The sequence below is a fragment of the Mirounga leonina genome, unplaced genomic scaffold (genome assembly GCF_011800145.1).
Source record: "Mirounga leonina isolate KUSES-001 unplaced genomic scaffold, KU_Mleo_1.0 Mir_168, whole genome shotgun sequence".
Taxonomy (NCBI): Eukaryota; Metazoa; Chordata; class Mammalia; order Carnivora; family Phocidae; genus Mirounga; species Mirounga leonina.
Genome location: NW_023270426.1, coordinates 69,100,131 through 69,110,666, shown reverse-complemented (window position 1 = coordinate 69,110,666; position 10,536 = coordinate 69,100,131).

Sequence of the window (10,536 nt, the reverse complement as noted above, 5' to 3'; positions counted from 1 at the left end):
TCAGTAGGAACACCCAAAGGGTAACAGACTAGTAGCTGGAGAGTGGACATGGTCCAGCCTGAGAGGAGAAACCTTCTAAGGACTCAGCCAGAGATGCACTGCCACACTTTTTCATGAGTTGGACTGTCAGAAACTTCACCAGGTTCTTTCTGTAAAAACTGGAGAACACTCCCCTCATGCTTCCAGCTGGGGGGAGGGGGAAAAAAAGGGACCCAATTTGAAATACATCCAAGGTTTATGTTCTCCTTTACAGATGTCTGTCCTTAAAGGAAACTGTTTTACAAGAGCCTAACGGAACTGGGAGAAAAGAAATACCCAACTCTAGCCCCCTCTAGCTTTCCTGTGTCACCTAAGGTGGGGGAGACAAAAACGTGAGAAGTACCTGTGAAGGTCACAGCATGGGGACACTGGTTCACTCAAAGAAGGAACCTATTTGTAGGATTATAGATGTTTCTTGTCCTGTACATCTTACCATTACATCAATGGAGATCCTGTATAATAACAGGAGATTAAAGCTGAAAGAACTCCAATTTAAGGAGTCCCTAGGGAAACCTAAAGACAACAGAAAAGAAAAACAAGGATACTAGAGGAAATTTGGCCTTTGACACCTACAGCGATAGCAAACAGTGAATACAGCCAATTCCCGGACAGATAACATAAAACTTCACACTAAATGCCAAATTACTTAGGTTTCTTTTACCTGATACATCATGCCTGGTTTTCAACAAAAAATGACAAGGCATTCTAAAATGCAAAAAAAAAAAAAAAACAAAAACAAAAAACAAAAAATCACAGTCTGACAAAACAAAGCAAGCATCAGAATCTCAGATATGGCAAAGAGAGTGGAACTATCAGACTGGGAATTTAAAATAACTATGATTAATATGGCAGTGGCTCTACTTTAATGGAAAAAAAGTGGACAACATGTAAGAATGCATGGATAATGTAAGCAGCAAGATGGAAGCTCTAAGGAAGAATCAAAAGAAATGCTAGAAATAAAAAACAGGGTAACGGAAATAAATATTAAATGACCAATACGTATATAAGCAAGGTCAATGTAACATGTAATGAAGGAAATAAAAACAAAAGAAAATGATGTTTTTCACCTCTCAGAGTGGCCAAATAATACATGGGAACAAACACCAACTCCTTATGAGAGTATGGAGAAACAAATGTGCACTTTTCTGCACTATTAGCGGAAGTACAAAATCTTAAAATACAGGACAATTTGGCATTGTCTAATAAAATCAAAATGCCTATTTCATGCATCTTTTTAACTCAGTAATCCATTTTCTTAGAATTTATTTTGTTGATATCCTAAAAACAAATGCATTTGATATAATAAAATATATGTATAATAACCTAAACTAGCAGGTAAGGCAGTGTTGCAAGATGATAGAAGTTACTAGGGTTGTTATTCTTGGCTCAGAGAACGAGAAAAAATGTGGGAACCTGGAATCCAGACCTCACGCTGAAACTTCATAATTATACTTGCTCTCCAGGAGAAAAAAAGGCCCTGATTTGGAGCGTTTGCCAATATGCCTGAGATAAATACTCCCACTGTGGCCAATTCTCAGCTACTAAAATGAAGTCACCAAACACAGTCTTGGGAAAAGATGCACACATTTGGCTTTCACAAACCCAATTTAGCTGATTCCAGCATACCACCACCTACAACACCCTCTCAGGCAAGCAAGAAAACAGGACCTCAGGTTGATAGCAGTTTCCCAGGAGCTGGGGTTATGAAAAGAAGGGGTGTGGCCTGAGATGAGAGATTTTTTTTTTTTTTTAAGCCTCAAACACCAAAATAGTAGAAACAAAGGAAAAAGAGCAAACTTTTAAATGCAAAGAGACTGAACGGAGGGAGAAAGACCTTTTCCACACAAATGTTCTACAGATGAGTTCAGCAATATCGAATAAAAATATGGTACAGAACGTGAATCCAGGAACGGCACTTATCAAAGTTCAGTGCATATGGAAACTATCTTTTATTGGCACCTGGGACCTTAACTAATGGTAAGACAGTGGCTGTTAGGGGGCTAATCTGGTTTTAACAGCAATTTACTTCAGTGCTATAACCACAGAGGAAGTGGCCTATGTGGAAAGAACAAAACTGGAAGCCTACAGATGAGGTCACCCCTCTGCTCTCATGCAGCATAAGAGTTGAGCACTGTGAGTTCGTTGGCAGCAACTTGGTAACAGCTACAGAGATAAAAACACCCACTTACCTATTAAAGTCAGAAATATGTATTTCTTGGGGCACCTGGGGGCTCAGTCGGTTAAGTGTCTGATGCTTGGTTTCTGCTCAGGTCGCCATCTCAAGGTCCTGGGATGGAGCTGAAGCCAGAGCCAGGCTCTGCCCTAAAGCGGGCTCTGCACTTATGGTAGAGTCTGCTTGACTTTCTCTCTCCCTCTCCCTCTGCCCTCCCCCTGCTCTCTAAAATGAATAAATAAATCTTAAAAAAAAAAAAAAAGAAATATGTATTTCTCTCTCATAGAGTTTATTTCTGAAACAAAATACATGTGGATAGTAGAGACTTCCTTATCTCTTACTAGTATTATTTTCTGATTTCATAGAAGTAATTTGTGCAAAACCATCTTTTGGCCATATGCCAACATGTACACATTCAGATACACCTTATTAGAAAACTGTTTTAATGTATCTTTATGATCTAGTAAAAGAGAAAATAATGTAGCTGGTGAATAGAGGAGAAAAGATTAGCCCATTTCATAGTTTTTGTAAGATTGCTCCTGCCTGACTGATTTACCTAAGAACTTTATCAAGGGCAGCTGGAATTGTCACCCAATTTATATCCATGACAACTGAGGCGATTGAAGTACTTTGTGAACAGCTATGGGTGAAGGTAGAGCCATAACCACAGATGGTCACCTTGTCAGTTAGCCATTCAATCCTTCCAGCCACTGGATTATGTAAAAGATATAAGAGGGGGATCTAAGAAATGAAGTGTTGTAAAGGGTAAGAGGATCATCCATTACAAATAAATCAATCATTTTAACTAAAACATCCCTTCTTACAACTAGATGTTCCTGAGATATTTGAATTAGGTAAACATTGCTTTCAAAATACTGTACGGCATGGTTTAGAGCAGAAACTACCTACCAAATGGCCTCATACTTGGTTGTGACCCAGCAGTAATATTTTCCCTTACAAATCAGTAAGTGGATAGAGAAAGCAGAGCCAGTCTCAGGTGGAGAAAACACATTTGCAATACTGATACTTAGCCAGTGCATACTGAAATGGCTTGCCGGTGTTTATGGCCATATGGCTTCCTGGTGTGTATGGCCATTTCTCTTCCAGTCAGTCTGGTGTCTACTCTGATGGGTCAGCATCTATGCTCTGTCAGCTGATGCATATTTTGAATATCACCCGTGCATATAACAATGCAATGTAAGTCAGTAAGATAAACCATGCAGGTGATAGGATTTGGAGGAGATTAAAAATGAAAAATTGAAAATTCAGTAAAGCCAGATGAATTAGTGGCTTTCAACAGAAAATGAGGTGTAGCTTTGAACCTACATTGAAGCTTCCAAATATTGGAAAATAGTATCAGGTTTGAACTAATGGATTGCTAATCCAAACTGTTGGCTGCTTTGGTATGATAAGACTTCAGATTCTTTAGGCTAGTAGCTCTCATTCTTTTTTGCATTTAAGAATCATCTGGGAGTTTAAAAAATATATAGATACACAAGTCATGCTGCAGACCAACTGAACAGCTTCTGAGACTAGGGCATAGTAATAAATATTTATAAAAGTCCCCCATGTCATTATAATTATGGCCACGTTTTTCAAACAAATTTAATTCTTGATTTTAAGATTATGTCTGAGTCTGTCATTAGCTAGTGTTATGTGCTGAATTATGCCCTCACAAAATTCATATGTTAAAATTCTAATGCCCAATACCTCAGACTGTGACCTTATTTGGAAAATGAGTCATTGCAGAGGTTAAGTAATTAAGATGAGGTCATACCACTCTTTTTTTTTTTTTTTAAGATTTATTTATTTATTTATTTGAGAAAGAGACAGAGAGAGAGAAAAAGTGAGCACACAAGCAGGAGGGGCAGAGAGAGAGGGAGAGAGTCTCAAGCAGACTCTGCACTGAGCAAGGAGCCCCACATGGGGCTCAATCTCACAACCCTGAGAACACAACCTGAGCCGAAACCAAGAGTGGAATGCTAAACTGACTGCACCACCCAGGCACCCTGAGGTCATATTACTCTTAATTTTAGAGAACAAACTGGTGGTTACCATAGGGGAGGTAGGTGGGGGATGGGTGAAATAGGTGAAGGGGATGAAGAGTACACTTGTTGTGATGAGCACTGAATAATGTACAGAATTGTTGAATCACTGTATTGTACACCTGAAACTAATACAACACTATATGTTAACTGTACTGCATTTGAAAGGAATAAAATAAGATATGATGTCATACTAATGTAGACAGACCCCTAACATCACTGGTGTCCTTCTAAAATGGGGAAATTTTGACACAAGCATACAGGGAGAACACCATATGAAGATGGAGGCAGGGTCATGTGATGTAGGAGAAGCTGAAGAATGGCTGCCAGCAAAACACCAGAACATATAAGGCGGCTCTGGATCAGATTCCCCCTCACAGCCTCAGAAAGAACCAACCTTACTGACACCTTGATCTTGGACTTCTAATCTCCAGACCCATGAGACAATACATTTCTGTGGCTTAAGCCACCCAGTGTGTGGTACTTTATGATGAAAGCTCTTGCAAACAATGGAGTTAAGGTGCTGTCTCTGCTTCTGCTTACTATTAAGTCTTGTTTTCTTTCTATGCACAATGGAGGTATTCAATCTATTGGTCATGGAATTCCTCTCCAGCTCTTTGTTTATATAATACAGCAACTCTCGGCTATCTTTTTGCTTTCCCAAGGAAAAGTGAAATAGCTTGCTATCTTTATTAGCTTTCCCTCCAGTTGAGCAACACTTAGTTTTTTTCACAAGACTAGCATGAATTCCTGTCCAGGCAATACAAGAAAACCATGGTTATCAGGGATGATGTCCTTTACATAAGTTTTCCTAATCCAGGTAATGAACACTGACAGAAGAAGTAAACTTCTAAACACATTGAATGTGCAGTCAGGTGTTATTATGCCTTACATTCCCTATCAAGACTTATTCAACACACTTCCAGTTGAGGTCTAGGAATATATTAGGGATGCCCCATTCTACTATATATTAGCTCATGGTGCTTGTTTTATTGCCCAGGGGAAAATTCTCATGCTGGCTCTGCTGGGAAACCAGTCCTTTTATAGAGTGAAAATACATACTTACTCTATTGGTGTAGGAAACAAAACAAAACAAAACAAAACAAAACACAAGGAAGAGAATTCTAGATAATATATTTTCTACCATAGGAGTTTTAAATTAATGCATATGTCAGAATCCAAGGCCCAAGATGAGAACAAGGATATAAAGGAAAGAATAATGGCAGCGATTGACAGCAGGAACATGGAGTGGACAGATTGTCCAAGATCTTTGTGGGAGGAAATATTTAACAACAGAAGCAGGAGGGGAGGAGAGAATATTGTTTATAAGGTCATATGGACAGGACAATGTAATGAAATATCTGAGGTAAACATGTGTGGTAAGAAGAAGTCATGAAAGAAAAGAATAGTGTACAAACTGCTGCTGAAAATATCACCATGGTGGGCCCCTGGGTGGCTCAGTTGGTTAAGTGACTGCCTTCGGCTCGGGTCATGATCCTGGAGTCCCTGGATCGAGTCCCGCATTGGGCTCCCTGCTCGGCAGGGAGTCTGCTTCTCCCTCTGACCCTCCTCCCTCTCATGCTCTCTGTCTCTCATTCTCTCTCTCTCAAATAAATAAATAAAATCTTTAAAAAAAAAGAAAAAAGAAAAATCACCATGGTTTAATAGGAATCAGTATGAGACTATGTCACTCTTGAGGAATCTTTGATATTCCTCAATTAGAAACAAACAAAAAATAAAGGTGATAATATAAAATAAAATGAAACAGTCATTGGCTCACTAGGAAAAATTTAATTTAGTTATGTTATCACATGTATTCACAAATAAATGTCTTTTCTTACTAAGCTGAGTTTTAATGGCCTGACAATATTAGTAATATCACAAACTCTTGAATCTACATAGCATAGAGGGCCCCTTTGGGCATTGTTATTGAGGTGTTAATACTTGTCTTATGGGAGGAAAAGAAGGGATTTCCTTTTCTGGCATTTGAAACTTTAATTTTCACTTCCTTTCTATGGTCTCCACTAAAATCCCCTTCTTGGTAGAATACAGACTTTGGCCTGTAGCTTTATATTTTACATGTTATTACTTAGTTCTTCAGAAAAGTCATCTTTATTTTTTAGATATCCTAAATTTATATATATTTAGTTCACCAAATACTCCTGGTTCTGCCCTCATCTGCGTATTATGTAGGATTTCAATTGCCAGCTCCTTTGAAATTAAGTGCTGCCATTTGAGTTGCTTTGGAAATCAAATATGAGTTGAAATATGAGTGGTATAACAACAGTCACATAGAGTTTAAAGTGTTAAGAGCCAAAGCAAAATTTGTCATGTCTTCATTCCTTGCCTTGGTAATCATGGAAGGATTTGCTAAGATGAAAATTCCATCAGCCTGGGCTCCTGAGTAACTGCAGTGAGCAGAACAACCTGCCCCTTGCCCCCACCCAGTGATCTGTGATGGACAAGTACCATGAACAAAAATATGAATATTTGTCTTAAGCCACTGAAATTGTAGGATGGTCTGTTATTTCAGCATAATGTGTATCATATTTATAGGTACAAAGATTATGAAACCTTTTATTTTATCACCTTAATGTGCCTGAAACATAACTTACTCCTAAAGATTTAATTACATCAAAATTTCTACAGGAAAGCAATTAACAATGAATTCTCTTTTAACATCTTACTAACAGAAAAGCAAAAACAAAAATAAACAAAAAACAAAACCTTACCTGTCTGAATTTGTCTATTTTCTCCAGAAGAATGTTATATTCTTTTAGACAGAATCAAAATCAGTGATATTTAAAGTATTCTTAGATATTTAAAGGAAATCAAAGAAATTTAAATTTTTTGTTCCACAGATAAGCTGCTTTCCTCCTCTTGCCCTATTAAAATAACAACCACCCATTTTCTAAAATAAAACAGGATTGCTTTTAACTCCATATAGATTCACAGACTCATTGGTTTCTTTTTTTAAAGAAAGATTTTATTTATTTATTTGAGAGAGAGAGAGTGTTGGGGAGGGGCAGAGGGAGAGAGAGAATCTCAAGCAGACTCCCCACTGAGCAGGGTGCCAATGCAGGGCTAGACCCCACAACCCTGAGATCAAGAATCTTTCGCTTAACCAGCTGAGCCACGCAGGTGCCCCACAGACCCACTGATTTCAATAACCTATGGAATCCTCACAGTACTAAAGTAGCAGCCTGATCTGTCATAATTACATACTTACTTATATGCTTGCAGCATTCCAAAACAGATCGGTACTAATGTATGCAGTGGGCATAAAACTTAGGTACCTAACAGCTAAAAATCTGTCACATTTGAGTAAAAACCCCTGTTAAACATTCAAATCTACTGGAAAACATTTTAAATCCTTTTTGAATTATACAAAAAAGTAATAAAGGAAATTTGTATTTATGAAACCACGCAGCTTCCTTCATGCTGTCTTCCCATTAGCTAACAATACCTCACGTGGCACAACAGTTTCTTCTTAGTCTTGCAAATCATTCCTCAGTGCTCTCTCCTCAGACTGAGCCCTGTTCCTCTGTTTCTTGTTTCCTTTCTTTTAACGGTCTTTGCCAGATCTTTACTTGCTTAAGTGAATGAATTTTCATTTTGGACCCTCTTTTAATACTATTCTCCATTCTTGGGTGCCTGGGTGGCTCAGTTGGTTAAGCGACTGCCTTCGGCTCAGGTCATGATCCTGGAGTCACAGGATCGAGTCCCATGTCGGGCTCCCTGCTCAGCAGGGAGTCTGCCTCTCTCTCCGACCCTCCCCCCTCTCATGCTCTCTATCTCATTCTCTCTCTCAAATAAATAAATAAAATCTTTAAAAAAAATACTATTCTCCATTCTTACCTACATCAACACAGATAATGGCCTAAGAATTGATTAGGCAGAAGAAATGCAGTAATGAGAAAATTTTTATGGCTCTTAAAGTATACAAGCAATTATCTATTTCAAACAACATAAATTTATTCAGAAGAGACAGCATTAGCCTAGAATAGAAATTGACTTTTACTTTATTCCTAGGTTTATACTGCTATCATTACTATCTTTTTCTTTTTCTAGACTTTATTATTTTATTTCTTCCTATGATATTTAGTTTATAAAATAAAAAAATAGAAAAATTTTAAAAATGCATTTTATTTCTAATAACTAAGCTTGGGAATTTTAAAGCACAGTATTAATAAAGGATTGCAAAACCTATTTTTTTTTTCGAAGTGTAAGTTTAAGTAAACTCACTCTTGAGAAATTTAACATGAACAGTATCAATTCATTCTTTTAAGATTTCTATCTAGTAAGCAATTGGCATCTATATTTTCTTCTCTTAGGTATTCTGAGAAGAAGCCACATGGCAGCATTTCATATTTCACAAACTAAATGACAGTACAGAAGTAGTTGCCCATAATGGAGGTGCTTTGGGGAGTTGAAAACTAATATATGACTCATCAGTTTCAAATAATTCAGCCACTGGAGATGAAGGGTAATATCTCTTATGGAAAGCACAAGTTGAAGTATTTTCATGAGAAATTTTTCAGAAACTCTCAGCATAACATATAGTACAGAACTGTGACAGGTTTATACTCTGCAGTTCTACATAATGGCTTAAGGGAACCCAAATCAACAAGAAAATAGCTACAGGAAAAAAAAAAAAAAGGATGTTCAGGACAGATAGTAGGGTAATTTGGTGACTGAAGCTAATAGGCTGGGTTTTAGGTACATAAAATGCTTCTTTCATGACCCTCAGAATCAAGTGAGATTGAATAAATCATATCTTAAGGAGAAATCTGGTTCTCCTGGTGTTGCTTATTATCACCAGAGTTGGATAATCACTTTGTGGAGGAGCATTAATTCCTTGTGGCCAGTAGAATGTCATGTACTAAGTATGGTTTAAATAATAACTTAGTAATTAGAACATTGTATTATTATCAGGGAAAAGCTAATTTACCATTGCCCAAAGTTAATCGTTAATTCTATAAGAGACATTTCAAAATGGCATTTCTTTTTTAATACTTAATGTTATTCAAACAATGGCACTTAATAAATATGTTTATGACTGTCTAATTTACTTTTTGTTTTTATCATATGATTGGTTCATCGAAAGAAGAAGGCACTTGTGGGAATATCTTTCACTGAGACTTTCCTCTCACTATTATAGTGTCCTAGAACGGGCAGATGATAACTTATGGAGTAAAGTAATATCAAAAACTTGAGTAAAGGATGAATTTGGGAAGAATAACCTGTCTTTGTGGGCAAATGTAAGAGATTATTCTGGTGGCAGTTCTGAGGGATATCAGGGGAAAGCTTAGGAGAGTCTTAGTGAAAAGATGGCCACACAGATTTGATTTTTTAAAAATCTTTTTGGTTATATTTCTGTCTATTTCATGTGGATTAGGCACCTCCATCTTTCTCTTTCCCTCAAATTTTTCTTTCTTCCACTCTCAATAAAATACAAAATGTCAAACACAATCATAACCTTGTTATTTTCCAAGTTTCTGAAGTACAGAGGAGTACCCAACTTCCTGCAGTCCAACAATCCACAGAGCACATTAAGTGAATGGGCACATTCAGGTACTACTTAGCAGACCCATGATTTGTGGTTTGGTAGGCTGTTTTTATGGGCATTGAATTGTAAATGCAACTGCCATGAAATGGTTTGAATTGTAACATTGATGAAAATGTGTTTGCTAAGTGATTCCCTAAATTACTTTATGGAGTATAAAACATCTGCATTTATTTGGATTCTGTTTGGCTGAAAAATAAACATTTCTAAACCACAGCTTTCATGTCTGATGATGATAATGTACTGGAAAACTTGAAACTGCATGCCAATCTAAATATGTTTTCTCTTAAAAAAACAAGCGGTACTGTTAGAAATGACATACTAGATTATACTTCTTAACTGGTACATTCTTCCTGAAGATATATAAATGTCATGGTATGCATTCTTGCTTATAAAACCAAACTACACACAGCACTCTGATAATTGGTGGGCTATAAGAAGTTAACTCCTAGATCTTTCAAGAAGGCCAAGTGTGAAAATAAAGTACAATCTTACAGGATTATGAAGGAAACAAGAGTAAAAGATTATTACTTGATTTCCTCAAAAAGTGAAGGAAAAATTTAGTACTATATTGTTTAGTAATTTTATATTGCTAGTCCAGCAAACAGTAAATTTAGAGGAATGCACAGCAAATTTTTTATTCAAAATCCATAGATGGTATATTAAGGTATTTGGGATACAACAGAAATCTGAACCAGGTGTTTCTTACCAAA